The 19192-nt window shown below is 40.3% G+C and overlaps 1 protein-coding gene across 2 annotated transcripts in view; it reads left to right on the forward strand.

Annotated features, from left to right (window-relative positions):
• The first annotated feature begins 13742 nt into the window (after window positions 1-13742).
• The window catches only part of MPPED2 (metallophosphoesterase domain containing 2), a 201693-nt gene continuing 196243 nt past the window's right edge, over window positions 13743-19192 (forward strand). Inside the window, exon 1 of one of the 2 annotated variants that reach the window (XM_032166360.2) lies at window positions 13743-14060. The gene's annotated coding sequence lies outside the window, so the exon portion shown is untranslated. Of the gene's footprint in view, window positions 14061-15342; window positions 15641-19192 lie in introns of those variants that run through there. The other variant, XM_032166361.2, reaches the window with a different exon arrangement.

Below are 19192 nucleotides of genomic sequence, written 5' to 3' on the forward strand. Positions count from 1 at the left end.
AACTATATAAGACTTCCCATATTGGCATGAATACTTCATGACGTTAAATGTAAATGGGCTAAATGCTCCAATTAAAAGACACAGACTGGCAAACTGGATAAGGAGTCAGGACCCATCAGTGTGCTGTATTCAGGAAACCCATCTCACGTGCAGAGACACACATAGACTCAAAATAAAGGGATGGAGGAAGATCTATCAAGCAAATGGAAAACAAAAAAAGGCAGGGGTTGCAATCCTAGTCTCTGATAAAATAGACTTTAAACCAACAAAGATCAAAAGAGACAAAGAAGGCCATTACATAATGGTAAAGGGATCAATTCAACAAGAAGAGCTAACTATCCTAAATATATACGCACCCAACACAGGAGCACCCAGATTCATAAAGCAAGTCCTGAGTGACCTACAAAGGGACTTAAACTCCCACACAATAATAATGGGAGATTTTAACACCCCACTGTCAACATTAGACAGATCATCTAGACAGAAAGTTAACAAGGATATCCAGGAATTGAACTCAGCTCTAAACAAAGTGGACCTAATAGACATCTACAGAACTCTCCACCCCAAATCAATAGAATATACATTTTTTTTCTATTCCCAAGTCTATCCTATGCATGTGCAATAATAAACTTTCTTAGCAAGGGTGTATTGTTTCAGTACATATTGATCTAAATGTATGTAATCTGATAGAAATACTTAGGAAAATCATAAGTCTTCTACAGCTGTTTTTTCTACAAATAAAAAGGCATCCTGGTTTTTAAAACTCTTTATTTCTCCTGTTTAATATCCTAGAGAAATCTCAATGATGAAGAATCATCTTGCCACTGCTGCTTATACTATCATTTAAAAGGGAGCAATGTCTCCTGTTAAATAACTAAGGCAAATTCAAATTTGAATGAACAATGACAATCAAGAAAAATTATTCTTTACATTTTCTATCTATGAGGCCACTGGATCAACGGCCTTTCAGTTCAATCAAATACTGTAAACCTCCAATGCGGTCCAGCGATCAGTGAGTCTTATTAGCATTTTCAAGAAGTCAAGCAGCTTATTTGATTGAAAATGATTGAGGCAATTCTGTATGTGTGTATTGGGCCGCAGCATTTGATAACAGGTTAAATCTAATGAAAAAGGACTAGAGTTTGAGAAACAATGACCCAGAGAAATTTTTCAGTATTTTATTAATTTATTATTTATTTATTCCTCAATTTTGTTCCAGAAGAGGTTTAAGGCAGCTGTAAGTATTTTTATAATCTGCAGACTCTTGTCTTATGTTTGTGAATATTTTATAGACTGGGTGCTAAATACTAAATTATTAAAGATCTTTTTTTAAAAAAAGAAAAAGAAATAGAGCAACCTAATATCTTCTAACTCCAGTGAATTACTTTATCTTGAAGACTATTAGCAGACAAGATGGTACATTTTACTTGCAATTCATTTGTATTCAAGGATACTACTACTACAGAAAATTGCTTATTTAAGTAGAATAAAATGTGTTCTGAGTAGACCCTGACTGGTATTTTTACTTTCTAACTTACATCTGCCCTTCTGAAAAACACTCCAATTTCTTTTCTGAGAATTTCTTTCCCTCCATGTTATTGTCTTAGTGGGGGTGATAAATCCAGGTGCTAGAAAATCATGCCTTCCTACTGGGGAGTCACTGGAGCTGCTGGGGGCTCTTTCTACCAAATCTTTCCTGTGTCACTCAGGTACAGACAGGAGTTAGATTTACAGTCTCAGCCTGGTGTGTGGATATGCTGTCCAGGACTTCGAATCTTAAGCAAATGATACAAAGATTGAAGAGACATTTGGAGTTGAGTCATCCTGGTGGCCGTAGCACAACAACACTACAACTGCTATGAGATGCTTCTCTAGTTCTTGGTTCTGAGCTTTCTCATTCTTTCTTCTTTTATTCCTGCTTCCTACCCAAGTGTTCCAATTACTATGGCTGTGCAACAAACCGCCCCCAACTTACTGGTTTAAAACAATAACAATAATAAAATCTGTCTTGCTCAAGACTGCGCTCTGGGGCAGGGTTTTAGCAGGGACAGCTCAGCAGGGGCAGCTTGTTTCTTTTCTATTCATTTTTGCATAGGGTGGCTCAGAGGCAGGGGCTTGAAGGCTTGCTTAAATGTCTGGCATCTGGTTAGGGAAGACTCGAACAGCTGAAGACCAGAACAGGTGGGGCCCTGTGAGTATCTCTCATAATTTTAAATGGCTTATCCAGCGTGGTCGCTGGAGGGTGGCTGGACTTCTTAAATGGCAGCTCAGGGATCCAAAGATCCATGCCCCAAGAGAGATCAACACAGAAACTCTTATCATTTTTTAAAATGACCCAGCCTCTGATGTTATATCGCGTCATTTCTGCACCACTCTTTTGATTGAAGTACTGTAGAAGTCCATTCAGGTTCAAGGGCAAAGAACATAAACCCACCCACCTCTCAGTGGTGTACAGACAATATCACGCTGTAAGAAGAACATGTGGGACAGGATATATACTAGTACGATCATCTTTGGAAAATTTCACCCACCACATCAAGCCTTCTGATTGATGTAATCCTGTTAATTTTCAGTAAATTTTCTGTTGCTGATCTTAGCCAGGGTCAGATTCTATTACTTATGACTAAAGAATCCCAATCTAATAGAATAAGGATCTGTTTTATTAAACCCTTGACAATTAAATGCCACTTTAATGTTGGATATTTCATTAACATCACCATTGAGAGGCTGGTACTTATTAATTAATTAATTAATTACTAGACATACCTGCGTGACTAGGAAGAAGACTTTGCTTCACTGGTGAACGACTGCAACTGCTTTGTCAAGTTTCACTCCACTGCTGCAAAATAGGCACGATTATAAGCAAAGAGCTGAGGCAGAGAAAGGTTATTTGGTTTATCACAGATGGCAATGGGGAGTGCATTGCTTCCAGAAACAGACCCAGAAGTTTTCATTCCCTAGGCCAGGCTGGAACTATTAAATCACATAGAAATACCAGGAAAAGATAAGCTACATGAACCAGTGATTGCTAAACTAAACACTCTAGTGACTTCAAAGAGCCCTTAGGGCCTGTTGTTTATTTGGAAAACCAGAAAAAAAAAGTGGTGAGAGAATGGTAGAATAGAAGCCCAGCTATATATTAGCTTACGATTTTATCTTAATCAGGCTAGTTTGAAGAATTTACATATTAGGGGTGCGTGGGTTTATGTGTGTGTACATATATGTTTGTGTGTGTTTATAGTCCTTTAATCTTTTTAAAAAAGCTTCAGGACGTGTGTGTATGTATTTTAAATAAATGTATATTTCAAAAAATATTATCAGTCAGTCATCAAAAGATCCCCCTAAAGATCCTCAAAAGATCCTTTTCTCCTAAAAAGAAAATAATTTTGACATAAAAGCACATGAATATCAACAATACAGTTTAGGAAAAAAACAGATGAGATAATTAATATGTAGCATGTGATATTGCTTTATTAAAGATATAAATAAATAAATAAATAAATAAATAAATAAATAAATAAAATAATGGAGTGAGGGACTAAGTTTATTGTTTCTAGGAACATTCCATTCCTCCTTCCGGGACTTATAAGTCAGTTTTCCTCAGATACCAGAATGTTCTAGAAGATTTTTAAAAACCTAATTGTTTGATTGTCCACCTGTACTTCCAAACTCTTTTTATTGATAACACTGTTGGAGGTAAAAGAGAAAAAGAAAATATATGCCTATGATTCTACCCACTGGTGTTTTTCAGGATTTAATTTTTACCTTTAAGTGTTCAAATATTATATTTCATCTACTTTCGATCTCTCTTTTTCTAACTCCATTTCCACCTCTTTTACTTTTGGTTCTTTTCCAGAGACCACTCTTTTCAGTGACAGACATCTCCATGGGCTGTTCTTTGTGACCACCGGCTGTGTTGTGAGAACTGTTTTGGTCTTGCTTTTCTTCATGCCTGTCAAAGGCCACAGAGTGTTGAAGCCTGCAAACACAGCCTGAATCAGCACGGACCCCAGAGACTTTCAACAGTATCTCAATAAAACTTTCAATTATCTCCATTTTATACACAGTATTTCAGTTGTGGGTGACACACTTCGTCTGAACAAAATTACATTAAATAACACCTTGAATGAAAAGGTCCATTCAAACAGAGAAGTAATACAGAGAATTATACCCAATATCTTGTTTTTTATTATACATTATGAATAAAATCACTACTAAAAGCCAAGAAAAATCATCAATGTTCTTTTTAGAATCACAAATGTCCCAACAACCTTTGATTTGAAAACCCCTTGTGGCCTAAGCGCCTTAAGCTATCTTGCAGAAAATTCTATGTGTGTTAAAACACTTGCAGGGACTACTTTTCCAAAGAAATGATTATTAAAGGACATTAGTGAAACATCTTTATACTGACTAATTTTAGAGCTATCCTTTCACTCTTTATTCTTTGCATGTGTTTATCTTGTTTTATTAGCAACTTGTTGCTAGATTCTGATGTGTTAATTCTTAGCGACAGTAAGGTTGTTTTAAATGTTATGTTTACTATTATATTACTCAAACAAAATGTTACATTTTCGCCTCTGTGTAAGCACAGGGCTGGTGAACTAAACAACATACATAACTCTCAATCTATCATCTGCATTCCCTTTGCATTAGGTGTAACACTGGCACAAAAATCAGAGCCCCAGCTCCAATTTTTCCAGCTGTCTCTGTTGCCCTGTGATCTTTTGGTACAAATTTTCTAGCCTGTTTGAAAAGGCAGGCTTCTACCCTCTTCTTTGATTGTGCTTGGGCATTTTGCCAGCCTGCGACATGGATTAATATGAACAGAATCACAGACTTTTCTGAACGCTAGTCATTTACGTGTGTTTAGTAGCATATACCCAGCAAGAGAAAGGCAGGCCGCCGTTGCCTTTGTATAGAGTCTGGGTAGGTTTTGATTTCACTCAGAGTCAAGAACAAAGCAACCTCTGACTTTTCCTCAAACTCAGCCCGTATGGAATGACTTTTAATGACTTCACGAACTGCTAGCCTTCAGATGACTGGAGCGTTTTTTACTTCTTAAGTTTTTCCTTCTATGACGTTTTATGATTATACCTTATGGTGCAGTTCTATTTTTGTTCTCATGTGTTTCTGAGTGCTTAAAGTCTAGAGGAAAAATTTTTTAACTCATTTGGCTCCCATGAAATGTGCTGTTCAGTTTGGGGATAACGTGGAGAGAAGCTTTAAGTACTGTGCCAATACCAAACATGGCATTCCCTATTGAATGAGCCAATTCCATCCCCTGAGTCTGAATAATTTAGAGAAGACGTGATGTCATTGTCTCCTTAGAGATAAATGGAAAGGAGTCTGGGTGTAGAATTTTTGAGTGGTCTTTATAATAATAGTAATTAAAAAGCATTACCTCATATATTTAAACTTTGTGTGCACACCATGTGCTTTTCTCATTTTTACCCAATATTACTCGTAAAGGACTAGTATTCCTGTTTCATTATTTTTGAAGCACTGTTTGATGACACTGGTTTAACAGTTTCTCACAGTTCACTGCTTCAGTTTTCATCAAATTACATTTCTAGTTACACTAGACATTTTCATCATCAATTTCCATATGCCTCAAAGACATGCAAGGACCAGTTTGCCAACAAGTGAATTCAGATACCAGATAATAGCTGCTGTAGATTACATTTTTCTCTTACTATAGCCTTTTCTAAAATGAAAAGTTTATAACCCACCAGGCCAACCCCTTAACAACCAAACACACCGTATTTGTTTAACTGGATTAGCCTGGGTCTATGGTGAAGTTTCAGGATTATGGCAAACTATTTAGTTTCGATGTGCAAATGTTATGATGAGATGAACAATGGCCATATATACTTCCATACAGTTCATATCCCAGCTAATGGAAAAGCAGCAGCCATACAATTTGCCAAAGAACTGTCAAATTCAAAAGAATTCTAAAATCCCTTCTCTCTTAAATTCTACAACTTTTCTGTGTTCTTTCTGTCACATCTTGAAGCTCTCATTGTCAAATGCCACAGATTAGGGCCCATAGTAAACTTCAGATAATTCTGAAGCATGCAAATAAGTTTTATATCAATAATTGTTGATAAAGTTTAAATACCAGTCACCATTTTTCAATGAACTTTCAACTTGTTTTGCTTATGACTTTAAACAGCATAAATAAAAACTGTCTATAGCTGGCAAAACATATTATCTTCAATTTGCTTTTAGAACACTCTTTATGCCTTAAAGAAAAAGAACTAATATAATCAGTGCTAAACTCACGGGAAACTAAATGAAAAGCTTTTAATCTTTCAGACATCAACTCAATCAAACTCTAAAATATGAATATCAGAAGAGTTTGCTTAATATGCTTTAGAATTACTGAATCTTTTAAAGTAATCCCTATGATTATAGTATGTGTGCAATATCCTGAAATACAATATGGACTGTTGAGTTATTCTGAACTTATAACATGCATAGCACTTTTTAAATGAAAGTTAGATTCATAAAAAGATGGAATCATAAGGAATCATAAAAAGATGTGTAACAACGTGGAAAGATGTTCAGTGTTTCATTCAGTTGAAAATACAGGCTATCTAGGTGATGAGATGTGATGAAGAAAGAGGGTAACTTTTACTTCTTCATTACTTCTGTATTTAATTTATTTACAATGACTGTATTAAAATTTTTCAGTGGATTATAACACTGTATAATAATTGTTTGATATGTATCAGACATTATTCTAAGTACTTTAAAAATATTAACTTAATTTTTGTAACAACTCCATGAAGTAGATAACTTTAATATTTCTCTTTTACAAATGAGGAAACGAAGACATAGAGGGCTTAAGTACCTTATCCAAGGTCACACAGGTACTACGAGGCAGAGATGGGATTCAAACCCTTCTCTGCTCTTGATATTCCACTATTGTTCCATTTTTGTGAAATACATTTGACTGAAAAACTGCATTACAAAATGTTAACAGTGGATATTTCTGAGGGATAGAATTATGGTTAATTTTTATTTTTTTATATTTTGCTTGTCTGTATTTTCCAGTTTTTCACAAAAAAATCAATAGAGTGCTTTTGAAAAGAAAAAAAATCTTTTTAAAATTCCCTTTGTACTAAAGTATGAAATAGGGATTTGGATGTAGCACTGTGATTTTTTTTTTTTTAACTGCCCTCCAGTAAACCTTCCTTTTATTTTATGCATCTAGTAGAACGTGTGCCCTAGATCTTGGCTATTGAACTGCTCTCTTGTGTGCAGATTTTACTTTGTTTACAGTTGGTCACTATGGGGAATAATGAGAACAGAAAAAGAAATTGATAGAACTTTCAAAATGCAGAAATGTCAAGAAAGGAATAAAGTTAGAAAATACAGTTGTGATATATTAGTCTTAAAATTTCTGAACATATTTCTATTACATCTTTCCTTAGCAGTCTGAGTTGCTGAGCAGGGCCATAGTAACTTAGCTTGAATCCATAAGGAAACAGCCACTGGAGTATTATCCTTACCATGGACTTTTCAAGGCTGATGGGGGTCCACATGCAGCAATCCCTGCACCAAGAGAATAATATTCTCATTTGTAGTTGGCTTCTTGTGTTGTCTTGAAAGGAAATCTCTTTCTTTGAAGATCTCAATAAAAAAGCGACCACCTGTTAAGGATCTCTTAGAATAGTACATGGAATATTAAACAATTAAATTATATTAAACTGGTTCTGATGAGGACAGATATGGAATTGATGTAGCATTCAAAAACTTTAAGGAAAAACACAAATACATTTCCCTCTTGCAATTACATTTCATATGAAATAAGAGCAAGTTTGTTTGTGGGCCAAAAATAGGTGTGGGGCATTGAAAGGAGGATAAAGTGAGTTTTAGGATCTGTAAGTTTGAACAAAGTTAGTGACATATTATACAAGTGTTGTATTTAATGCTACAATTCTTCGTGAAACACAGAATCCCAAGAGGTGTGTAAAGGATAGGATGAAGATGGCTTAGAGACATAGGGAGGCTGGAGTGTGTGTGGAATTAGATGCTTAAGAAAATCATTAGGTGAGTATGGCTCTCAACTTCTCTTGCTGGGTACCACAGTGCTATTAGCCAGTAGTTCCAGATTCCAGTAATCTTTGTTTCTCTTATGTAAAATGCATTCAAATCTCTTCTATTCATTTCTCTCTAGATCTCATCTTCTACTACAAAACTGTCCTGGCTAAGGCTACCACCAACTCCAACCCAGTGACAGCAATAGCTCCCAAAAGGTATCCTTGTGTTCAGTCTAGTTCCCTAAAATCCGTTTTTACAAAATGGGGTGAATGATCTTTTCAAAATACTAATCTAATCATGTTACCCTTTCCAGTTAAATTTTTTAAACAGCTTCCCGTTGCCCTCAGGATAAAATCAAACATCTTAAACAGGGCCTTACTGTGACCTTCAAATATCTTTGGCATGGCCTTGCAGTTCTGGCCTCTACCTACACATTCAGATGAATCCCAGACACTTCTTGCACCATGCAAATCTTCACCCTCAGTACCTGGCCACACTGGCTTCTCTTTTTCCTGTGACCTCTTTATATTCCTTTCCTCCACTAGGAAGGTCTTCACTCAACCCCAGAGGAGAAAAGGTTTCCCTGTTTTGTTTTCTTTGCACGAGGGCCTCTCCTTTGCACAGCCATAATTTGCATTCATTTATGTGATGCTTTAAGTCACTGTCTCCCCATCCCCCTGAGATCGTATACTTCATAATGTGGAAAGAACTCTGCTTTTTTTGCATCATTAGAACATCAGCATGGTTTAAGAACTATGCCCCACACAGAGCAGAGCTTAAAAATATTTGTTGAATACTGTAATCAAGCCATTACATTAATAATATAGTGAGAAAAAGGTTTTATATTCTGCTGGTCTCTCAAACTCAGTTTTAAAAAATTGTATCTATTCACTGATTTATTTTTGCTGAGAAGGAAAGTTACATTATATATTGCTTTCTTGAAATACAGATATCTTATGCTAGATTGCCAAATTGAATTATTAAACTTGGAAATGCTCACATACCTTTTCTTTACCAGGTTTTAATGGGGTTTCTATACTGCTCATTTTTCAAGAGAGATTATTTTGGTTTACTTCAATGAGAAAGCTCTTTTCCACCATGACAAGCCTATCCCAAGTACGACAGAATTATACCACTTTCCCAAAATTGGGACCATGACATGGGGGAAGACTCAGCAAGCATTAATTAATTTAAAATTAGAAAAGAACTTTTATCTGAGGAATGTGAGTCCTTTTAAATTATCAGGCCTAGAAAGACATTAAAATGAGACAGCAAGTCCATCTTAACCCCCACCTTTTGAGCTATGTAGTCATCTCTTGAAACAGCTTGTTATTGTCCCTAGCAGCTATAAATTAACTAATAATGCTGCACTGGAAACCATAACTCACAGCCTATAGCTTAACAACGTCTAGCCAACCACTAATCAATGTTTTTCTGTAAACCAATGAGAATTCTTTACAGAGAACTTTGTGTCAGCCTACTCCCTGTCTCCCATATTTGGCTTTAAAAATTTGCTTGTAACAAAGGCCAAAGGAAGCTTATATCCAATGTTACCTGGGTGTGAATCTTCCAGGCAGTTGTCCTCACACTTTGGCTCACATAAACTCTTTAAATTATATTTTGTGCCATAGGCTATTCCTTTTAGGTCAACACAGAGATCATGGACGTCTGCTAGAATGGTTACTAACACTAAGAACACAGGAATCCAGACTCAGTATCATGTTCAGACTTTTAAAATTAATTATTGCATAAATAATTTTCATCTGATTTCTTGATACATGCTAGATATTGGCTAGTAAGTATGTTAAGAATTCGTGAGTGTTTTGCTAAATTTTAAGATTCTTCCCCAATGCTTGCTACTTAAGCTGCAGGCAAAGCTGAATTAAATTTAGCCTTTCTAAGATGATAATGAGCATAACATTTATTTTATGAAATGAAATTTGATCAGTTCTAGTGTTTCCTGATTCCTTTTTTTTTTGACCCATAAACATTTTTACTGGTTAACCAAAGAAAATTTTAAACACAAGTTACCACCCTTGAAAAAAAATCATGTATTTATTTTGAGGACTTCAAAAATGATCAATCAAGGAATTAGATTAATCATATAAGTTTCTTTTGAGAATGGCTTGATACGTTTCTGTACATTTTAAGGAACAAGTTTTACTCAGAATTCTTTTTATTGTGGCATCTTGCTGTATTTAAAAAGAGGGCTGCCTTTAAATGGACATGATACATAACAAGCTTGTCTCTCTATAAGAAAATTAATTTGTAAAACAGTCTTAGGATTATTTCATATTTCTAAAGACATTAGCAAGACCTTTTAAAGGTGCTATTTTAACTCCTTGGGAAGTCCTTAGCTCTTATCCTACAACACTGCCTCATGACATCACTTCCTCTCCCGCAGATCTGGTGTGGATTTTTCTTCATTGTGTATTTGCCTCATTCACTGATGTGTTCTCTTCTTTACTTTCTTATTTATTGACCTATACAGCCATTTGACAACTATTCCCAACATAAAGATAAAGAATTCAAAGAAATATAGGACATTGTTATTCAACTTGGAGTATGAATATTATTTTATTCATAATAAAAGCATTTGAATGAAACAAGTCAAAAAAACATAAGAACTGTGAGAATTCAGAAAAATAAAATAGTTTATTGATTCAGTTTTATTTTCTAATTACATCATAGTGGTAGTTCTATTAAGAGGCTCTGATTTCTGATAATATACATCTTAGCCTTTGCTGTAAAATGATAGAAATGCTTACAACTCAAAGAAAAAAAGAAATAAAATAGTTGCTGTTTGTTCCTACAGTTAGACTGATATATATCATTTCAATGAAATTATTCAATAACATGCAGTAATTTCAATGGATTGCTTTTTAGAAGAAGAATCACAGTATTGAACCAAGTTTTAAGCCATACACATCTCTGAAGTCCAGGAAAACCTGTTCTCATAGGGAAGATGAAAGCCAACTCCAAATAAAGTATTGAGCTTTCAAGGGAAGCATCATTTTCTTTCCAAGCTTCCACCCAAAGTTCTCCCACGCTCCTCTTTCTCATTTTCTTTCCTAAATGCATTCTGAAAAGATAATTTAAAAGGTATTGCAGTGGGCTATCAGGAAGCATATTTACCAGTTCCTTCAATGAAATCACTGGGGAAAGGGTCCAGCTTTGAATTCTATTAAAAGAAAAAAATTGTAATATTTCCTTGAAGCCAATCATAAACTTAGTATTTGATTTTCTTCCTTCTTTTCTTTTCCATTATACACAATAAAAGTTAAATTTAACAACAACAAAAATGGAACTTATAGACTCACTTATCTTAAAAAAAAAAAGCTGCAGCTGATAGGATTTAAAATTTGATATAATGAGGTAACATTCCAAAGCTTATATGGGAGATGGGATAGACATGGTTCACATCCAATAATTTTAAATTAAGCTTTTAGTGTAGGTAGCTGTATTTGTGGACAATATGATTTGACAAAATGAAATATGTTCAAATCCACGTAAAGATAATTATTTGAAAAGTGAGTGTCTTTTTGTTCCTGGTTTATTATTTAAATTCATTTTCATATCTCCAGCTTGTTAGTAGCCTAATGAAAATAAAATTTCATAATCCAAATATACCTTGGTCACTACTGGATAATTGATCTATCAGCAGGTTGACTTCTTCCAGCACTACAAATTACAATTTTAAGCCTTTTTACCTCAATTTTCCCCACTCAGTAAAATGGTATACAAATTTTCATCAACTTTGTAATGGATAACCCACTTGATTTTTTATGGCATTAAGTATCCTGTAAAATGTACCACTAAAGTAGAAAGCATTATTATTTACTGTCTGGGTGCACATATTTAGATTCAGAATCATGTTCAAACTAGTTTGTCTGCTTTGTTTGACTGCAATTTTTTTTTTTTAAAGAAGGAAACCACAGATATTATTTGGCTGGTGATGCTTTTTTTTGAACTGATTAAATCAGCCCAAATCAGTCTAAAAATTCAAACATTAAGATACGAGGAATGTAGTACTCAGTCACAGAGTAAGGGAAACAAAACCAAGTTTATCTTCAAAAACGTGATTCTAGTCAGTGTTCACTGCTGGGCTAGAAAACAAAAGAAAACAAAATTTAAAGGTGCCGCTATGCCCCCATCTTTGGCATCCTTTAATGTCAATGTCACTTGTTCTGATTTGTGCTGGGCAAGGAAAGACACTGTCCTTTCCACTCCAGCACATTTGACAAGCACTGACACTCTGGGCATGCTGTAAAATAAAATAAATACATTAGTAAGACCATTTTCCTTTTCATTTCAGCCTAGGCATAAGAGATGGGTTACTTAAAATTCAAGTGCCAGGAAAGCCCATTGTAAAAGGGAAATATTTTCAAGTGAATTCCGTTTGATCTTTTTTTATAGGGGCTCCTACAAGCCTCTCTCCCTTCCTCCCCAGACCCTGGAAACCAATTAGTCTCAGCACAGAGGCCACAGACCAGGTTGCAATGGCTCCTTTTTATTTTTAGGGGGTATAATTTCAACCAGGATGTCTAGTCAGTTGTCACATAGTATACTTAGCACACTTCTCTCTCTCACACATATATACATTGGATTTCTCTTCGGAGAATGCACAGATCTTTCAGTCTGACTCCTAGAAAGGAATTAGATCTGGTTGCTGTCCCAATCTTTCAGCAATGACAATGGCATAACATCACAGGGCCACCTCATCTTTCACAGACAACCCTGCCAACCAAGTTTTCTAAAAGCCTTTTCTCCCTTGTTTTCTGTCTTCCAGCATTTCAGCGGCATTTCCTTTCCTTGTGTTGTTTGTATACAATTCTGAAAACCTTTTCTTCCATTTTCCAAAGTAGCAGACAAAACTGGACTAACTTTGATTTTTAAAATGCTTTTGACATGCTTATCTTTTGGGGAAAATTTTATCCAAAAGACGAAAATGGAAACAATTAGTCTTTGCCTCTCCTCACCTTCCTGTCCTGAATCTGCCTTAATTCATGGAGGTGAAAAAAATGATCAGCTGGGTTGGCCTTTTCTTTCTCAGCAACATTGCAGAGAGAAAGAGGTGAGTGTGTGAGTGTGCGTGCGTGCGTGTGTGTGTGTGTGTGTGTGTGTGTCTGGCGTGTTGAAAGGCTTGGGGGAAAAGGAGCACAGCTCTCCCCCCAGAAAGCCTCAGATCAGCATATGGGAGGGAACCTAGGGTCGCCTTCTTAGGTCTGAGCGAAGTGTCCCAGCCGTTCCCCTTACCCCCGCGGTGAGCCCTGCGTCCTGGAACGGTGCCAGGACTCCTGACAGAGCCTGGCAGGTCGGTGGGTGGGGGGGAGCTGGGTGTTCTGTTTGCAGAAGAACACCATTTGGGAGAAAGCTCCCTTCTTTTCCTGGGGCACCGTAGCCCGCCTTCCTTCCCCTATCATTTTTTACGCAGATCACACTCATCATGATGAACTTGCAGCTCAGCTTCCTGCCGCCTGCTTGACCCGGGAGCACCAGCAGGCTGCCGGGCCTCGCCCTCGGCTCCCTCCTCCTCTCGAAACCCTGGGGCTTCGGGGCACCGGCGGGGGTCCGAGTGGGCAGGGACTGCAGGAGGGGCGTGCAGGGGCGCGGGGTCCCGCCGGGGAGCGCGCACGGAGCGGCGCCTCGGCCGCCCTGCTTCCTGGAGCTGTGCTCCTTTGACCCCAGTGGCAGTCCCTGTCACTGCACCGCTCGCGCTCCCTCCGGCTCGCCGCGCCCTCGCTCCCTCTCCTCGCCCCCTCGCTCGCTCTCTCCCCAGATCGAGGCTGCTCAGGTCCTTTCTCCCCCCGCCTCCCTCTAGCGCCGCGCCCCCTGGCCCCCAGCCCCAGCCTGCGGCGGGACCTCCGGGGTCGAAGGTTCTGGCCCTCCCGCGCCCCTCGCCACCCCCGCGCGCCCCCAGCGCTCCTCCAGCCGGCTCGGGCCGCTCGGCTATGGATCGCCTGCTCGCCGGGCGCTGAAGGCATCCCCGGGACCCGGAGCGCAGCCCGGGAAAGGTAATCCGCCCCGGGAAGGGAGGCGGAGGGCGGGGGAGGGGGAGGAGGCGGCCGGGAGCCCGGTGCCGAGCACGAGAGGAAGGGAAAAAAATGCACACACAAAGCGGAGCCCGGGTGAGAGGTGCCTTGTCAGAGGCGCGTGCGAGGGGCTCGGAGGCTGCGGACCCGGTCTGCCCCGGTGCCCCTGACATCCGCACGAGCGGGCGCCTCCCGGGCAATTCGGCGCCCGGGGAGGGCTGATTTTCAACCCCTGAGCGAAAGCAAATTCTTTTTTAGGAGGTGTCTTCCCTCCCACTCCCCATCCTGCGCCTCTTCTCTTCTCCTCCACCCCCTCCAGCCATCAGTCCCCCGACCTCTGGGGGTCCCCACCTCTTCGCCCCCTCCTCCGCCGGGATTTCTTAGGAGGAGAGGAGGGGGTATCGGGGAGAAGCTGAGGCGAAAGCCGGGCGGCGGGGATGGGGGTGGGGACGAGGGCTCAGCGAGCTGTTTACTAGAAAGTCCCGGGGTGATGTGTTCGAGCCGCCCCGGCCTAGGCCCGGGTGCATTGTGTTGGCCCCATCTCCGGGCTCCCGCGGCGGCCCGAGGCCAGGTGCAGTGACGGGGGGAAGGCGCCGCGCAGCTTTGTGCTCCGGCTGCGCCCCGCGGCCGCCCCCGGGGCCGCCCGCGCGCGCCGCTCTCGCTCGGGGCTCTTTCTCACCCCGTCCCCGCGCCCCAGCCTCACCCTCCGCCGCTGCCTGGGTCTCCGCCCTCGCAGCCTGCGGAGCGACCCGGCGACCCAAGCTGGGGTCGGGGCTAGGCGACGGGGGACGAGTACCGAGGAAAAGTAACCGTTGCCGCCGGATTTCTTCTCTACAGAGGCAGGAGTTTCTTTGCTATTTACGTATAACAAGGTTATCTTTGTAAAGCCTTTGAATTCCGGGGTTTTGCGGCCTAGGAGGTGAAGGGGGCATTTTTCTAGAGGCTCAGGAGCCGGTTGGAATCCGTCAGCAAGAAAATAAATTAAGGATGCCCCAGTGAAGTTGATTTATAATAGTACATCGCCACCCCCCCTCACAGACACACACCAAATTAAGTGCAAATGCAGGTCATGAAAAATGTATAATTGATTTGAGATGCTGCAAACAAACACAAACAGGTCGAGGGGGGAAACAAGCAAAAGTTTAAGTGAAAAAAGATTTCAAAAGAGGAGGAGATCCCGTGGCCTCCACACCCCCTTCCAACGCTCGCTGGCTCCCTCCCTTCCTTTCTCCGCCGTTCCGGGGAAGGAACCTGGCAGCGCCCAGGCGTAGAGCAGGGAGGAGGCGGCGGCCCCGGGCTCGGGCTCAGCGCTGTGGGTTCGGGGATGCCAACGCGCCCGGGAGGCTGACGTCGGGGACGTGGGGCTGTGATGCCCGACCGAGGATGGCGTGGTGTCAGAGCCATTGGCCGCCGGTGGTCATCAATCAATCCAGAGCTAGGGAAGAGGGAGAGAAAAAAGATAGGCGTCCAGCGGAGCCCGGGGCCGCCAGCGCTAGCGCCAGCAGTGCCAGCAGGAGCGGCGGCCGAGGAGGTGACGGAGGTGGCAACGGGGGACTGAACGAGTAAGAGGCTGGTGTTCCAGGAAGGAAGGGGAAGTTGTAGCCGGGAAGAGCCAGCCGTGAGCCTAGAAGGGCAGGGCGAGTGTGTGTGTGTGTGTGTGTGTGTGTGTGTGTGTGTGTGTGTGTGTGTGTAGTTGATAAAGCACTCCCCCCCCCGCCCCGCGCAACTGCCCACCACCCTAGATTTAAAACAAACAAACCAATCCAAAGTAGAGAATTCCGCGCCCCCCACCGCCCACCTTATATAGACTCCACGAGTTGCCAGAGGCTCCGGATAAAAGTCTTGCCTTCCCTCTCCGAAAGAATATGTCACCTGGGTGTCCGCAGTGCTGGAGACAAGTTCAGGTGTAAGTGCGGTGGGAGGGAGGGCGCTCGGTGGACAGAAGCACGTGGAACTTTATGTCAGCCTCCCCCAAAATAACCCTGGCGGAGAAGCCCGCCGGGAAGGCGTGTGGGCATCGCTCCCAGATACAGGGATGAGTAACTGGAAGTGGGCATAAAAGAGTAGGGGCGTGAGTTAAGAACGCACTGGATCGGCGCGGCAGAGGGAGGAGAGAGCGAAATTTGGCGGATTTGGAGCAGGCAAGTTCCAAAGTCCCGCCAGGCTCGGTCTGGAGATCTTGGGGCAAGTGATTAAAATGAGCATCCTTGTTGAAACGAGAAAACCGCGGGCTCTTTTCTCATAGGCTGTGCTGGGCAGTGCAGGGGTAGAGAGGTCATGAGTTGTTGCTTTGAAAGTTTTGGTAAATTGGACTTCTGGTGTCTAGGAGGTGGAGACAGTTATTTAATTCCTCAGCTTTTAATCCCTTCATTGCCAGCCAACTTTAAAAGGTTTTCCAACTAGATTCCTGGAAAAGAATATTGCTAGTCGTGCAGCTTAAAGGACAGAAGTGATTGCTGTCTAGGAAATGCAAAATGTACTCACATGATTTTCTTTTTGAAGAGAAAAATCAAACTAGCACCAGCATGAATGTTTGGCAGTGTCAGTCCCTTTTGGATTTTTCTTTCGGCTTCTTGATATTTCGTCCTGGTTTTCTTTGTTTTGTGGAGCAAGTGTGTTGAAGTATAAAATGAAAATTTATGAAAAGAATAGTGCTGTCTTTAAATATTGTGTGTAAAAAGTTAAAGTAAGTGTGAAGAGGGTGAGATGCACCAAAATCTGATCATTTGGAAGGTTTTACTGCCTAAATATACATCTTCTTGATAGTTGTAAGCAGTGTATCCTTCTGCCTTGTTTCAAGCTCTCTCCAAATTTCTCAGGTTATAGGAAGTGGTTTTGTCCATTGTCCCTTGTGTCTCAGAGTTTACCAAAAAAAAAAAAAAAGTCTTTTCCAGGTGTTTGTGTTTAAAATTCTTAGGGTGTGTTCATTTTGAGATATGGGTGGGGATGAACATAGCATTTTAAAAAATAAGCCTTTTCTTGACTTGTCTGTAAAGGTGCTGTGAAAGTTTTGAAGCTCTCTGCCTCAGTCTGACATTTTCTTCAAAGGACTCCAGATTAAAGAAGATAGACACTGCAGGTGCACTGTTTCGATAAAACATTTGAAAGGGAACATGGCAAAGATGAATTCAAATGAGGTGCCAGCCACCCATTTAGCCTTTCAGAGTTACAGGGGCCTGTGCTTGCTGATGAAAAGATGTTCTATTTGTCTTACTGGGGCAAAGGTGCAAAGAGGCGTAGATGTTCAGTGATAGAGAAGGATGACATTAGGATCAAGCGGACCATGTAGAAGTGCAAATTGATCAGCTGCTAAGTTCTGTCTCTTCTTAGCTTCAAATAGTAGAACTTGGGTGGGTATCATGCTAACTGCTACAAGTCATTGCATAGATGTTTAAATATTAGATATGTATATTTTATTTCTAGGCCACATTTGCTTGGTTTAATTAGTGTGTTTACTCCAGAAACATTTAAAATCTTTCTAGTACTGGGTGCAGAGGTTGTTACTCAGAGGTCACAGCGGTCTAGACATAAATTTGATTTCCTTTGCTTCTTAATGTTCAGTATTTCACACAATAGACGTTGATGGAAGAATGAACATAAGAATTGTCAAGTAATTTTTACACCACTCTCTAATTTATGCAAACACTAAGTTCTCACAGTCTGAAAATGTGAATTTTTCTCCCTCTGTGCTTTGATGGCTAACATTCTTTTTAATGACAGTCATTTCTATAACAGGAAGATGTTTTCATTTGTATTTACTTTTCAGCGCGACGCAATTATGCAGTTTTGCGCTTCAGTAGTGTCTCGGTACTTTGTGTCTCAAAAGAGAATTACAGTACTTAGAACAGGACTGCAATTTGAAGCAGGTGTTGTGTTTTACTGTTATGCAAAATAACAGTAAAATATAATTGTGGGGGAAATTAAGGAAACAGCTGCAAACTTGGTATGAAAACTGCTACATTATGATTTGTAAGCAGTTCTTATAGATATCTTACATCAGAGGAGCAGGGAAAGATTTTAATTTAGTTAATCCTACTGGCCTGGTTGTCTATCATCTGGCGCTTAAAAGACTCATACCTCCCATGAAGTCAGGAAAAAGAAAGAGAACCCAAAGTGACACTTTGTTTAAAATGCCAGAGCACAGGGATTCATCTCTTGGCAGTGCACTTGACATTAGGAAGGCAGGCAAGGTGGGTGTTATTTAGCTTGCTTTGCTAATATGAAGAAGGCAATGATTTGAGTAGAACACTCTGGAATTTCTTAGCCCAGCTAGCATATGGAGGACTACACAAGCCCCGGGTTGTAAAATAATAAAATAAATGGCCTATGGCAGGCCATCTGCCTTTTGCTCCATATTTAAGGTGTTTCATGCCAATTTTAAATCTAATCTTATTATTCTAAATATTTTTATTTGAAATAGCAGATAAGATTCTCAGAGCTTAATGGTGCACATGGCAAACCTATTCTGATGTGGTGCACTTAAAGTAAGAGCATGGGTTACCTAAGGGTTACCCAAGGAGTGTACTATGGCCTCTTCTCTGCCGCACTGATCAATTGCAACAACTTGGACATGAGAATTTGCTTCCCTCAGCCTTTGCACACCTACCATAAAAATAGACATCTTCATTTCTCAACCCAGTGCAGCAAATAATATATTGACATTTATTTAAAAATCAGAACTAATGGAAATTTTAAAAAATGAAACCAACTACTGAGAATTATGTTGCACCAAGAATGAGGTGGCAGATGTAATGGCTGCCCTTCTTTACCGCTCCATCGGGGCTTGAAGAAGGGAGGTAATGAATGCATTCAAAGTGGTGGTCCAGACCTGGAGGTGTTTGGCTTTCCCCTGAGTGACTGGAGTGTTGAAAGAAATGACACTACATTTAACAAGAAGGATTTGCCTTACCATAAGGTTCTGGGCCGGCGAGGAATGCCAAACATTGCCTACCTATGTATTTTGGGAGCTGCTTGTGAAAGAAAAGAATATGTGTAATGTATGGTTATTATGTGCATGTTGTAGTAATACACATGTGTTTGTTATAAGCACAACATTTTAAATTCTTATCTGTCATTGTGTTTATATAGCTGTTTTAAACATGGAGCTTTCAAAT

Source organism: Hylobates moloch, unplaced genomic scaffold (genome assembly GCF_009828535.3).
Source record: "Hylobates moloch isolate HMO894 unplaced genomic scaffold, HMol_V3 SCAFFOLD_11, whole genome shotgun sequence".
Lineage (NCBI taxonomy): Eukaryota > Metazoa > Chordata > Mammalia > Primates > Hylobatidae > Hylobates > Hylobates moloch.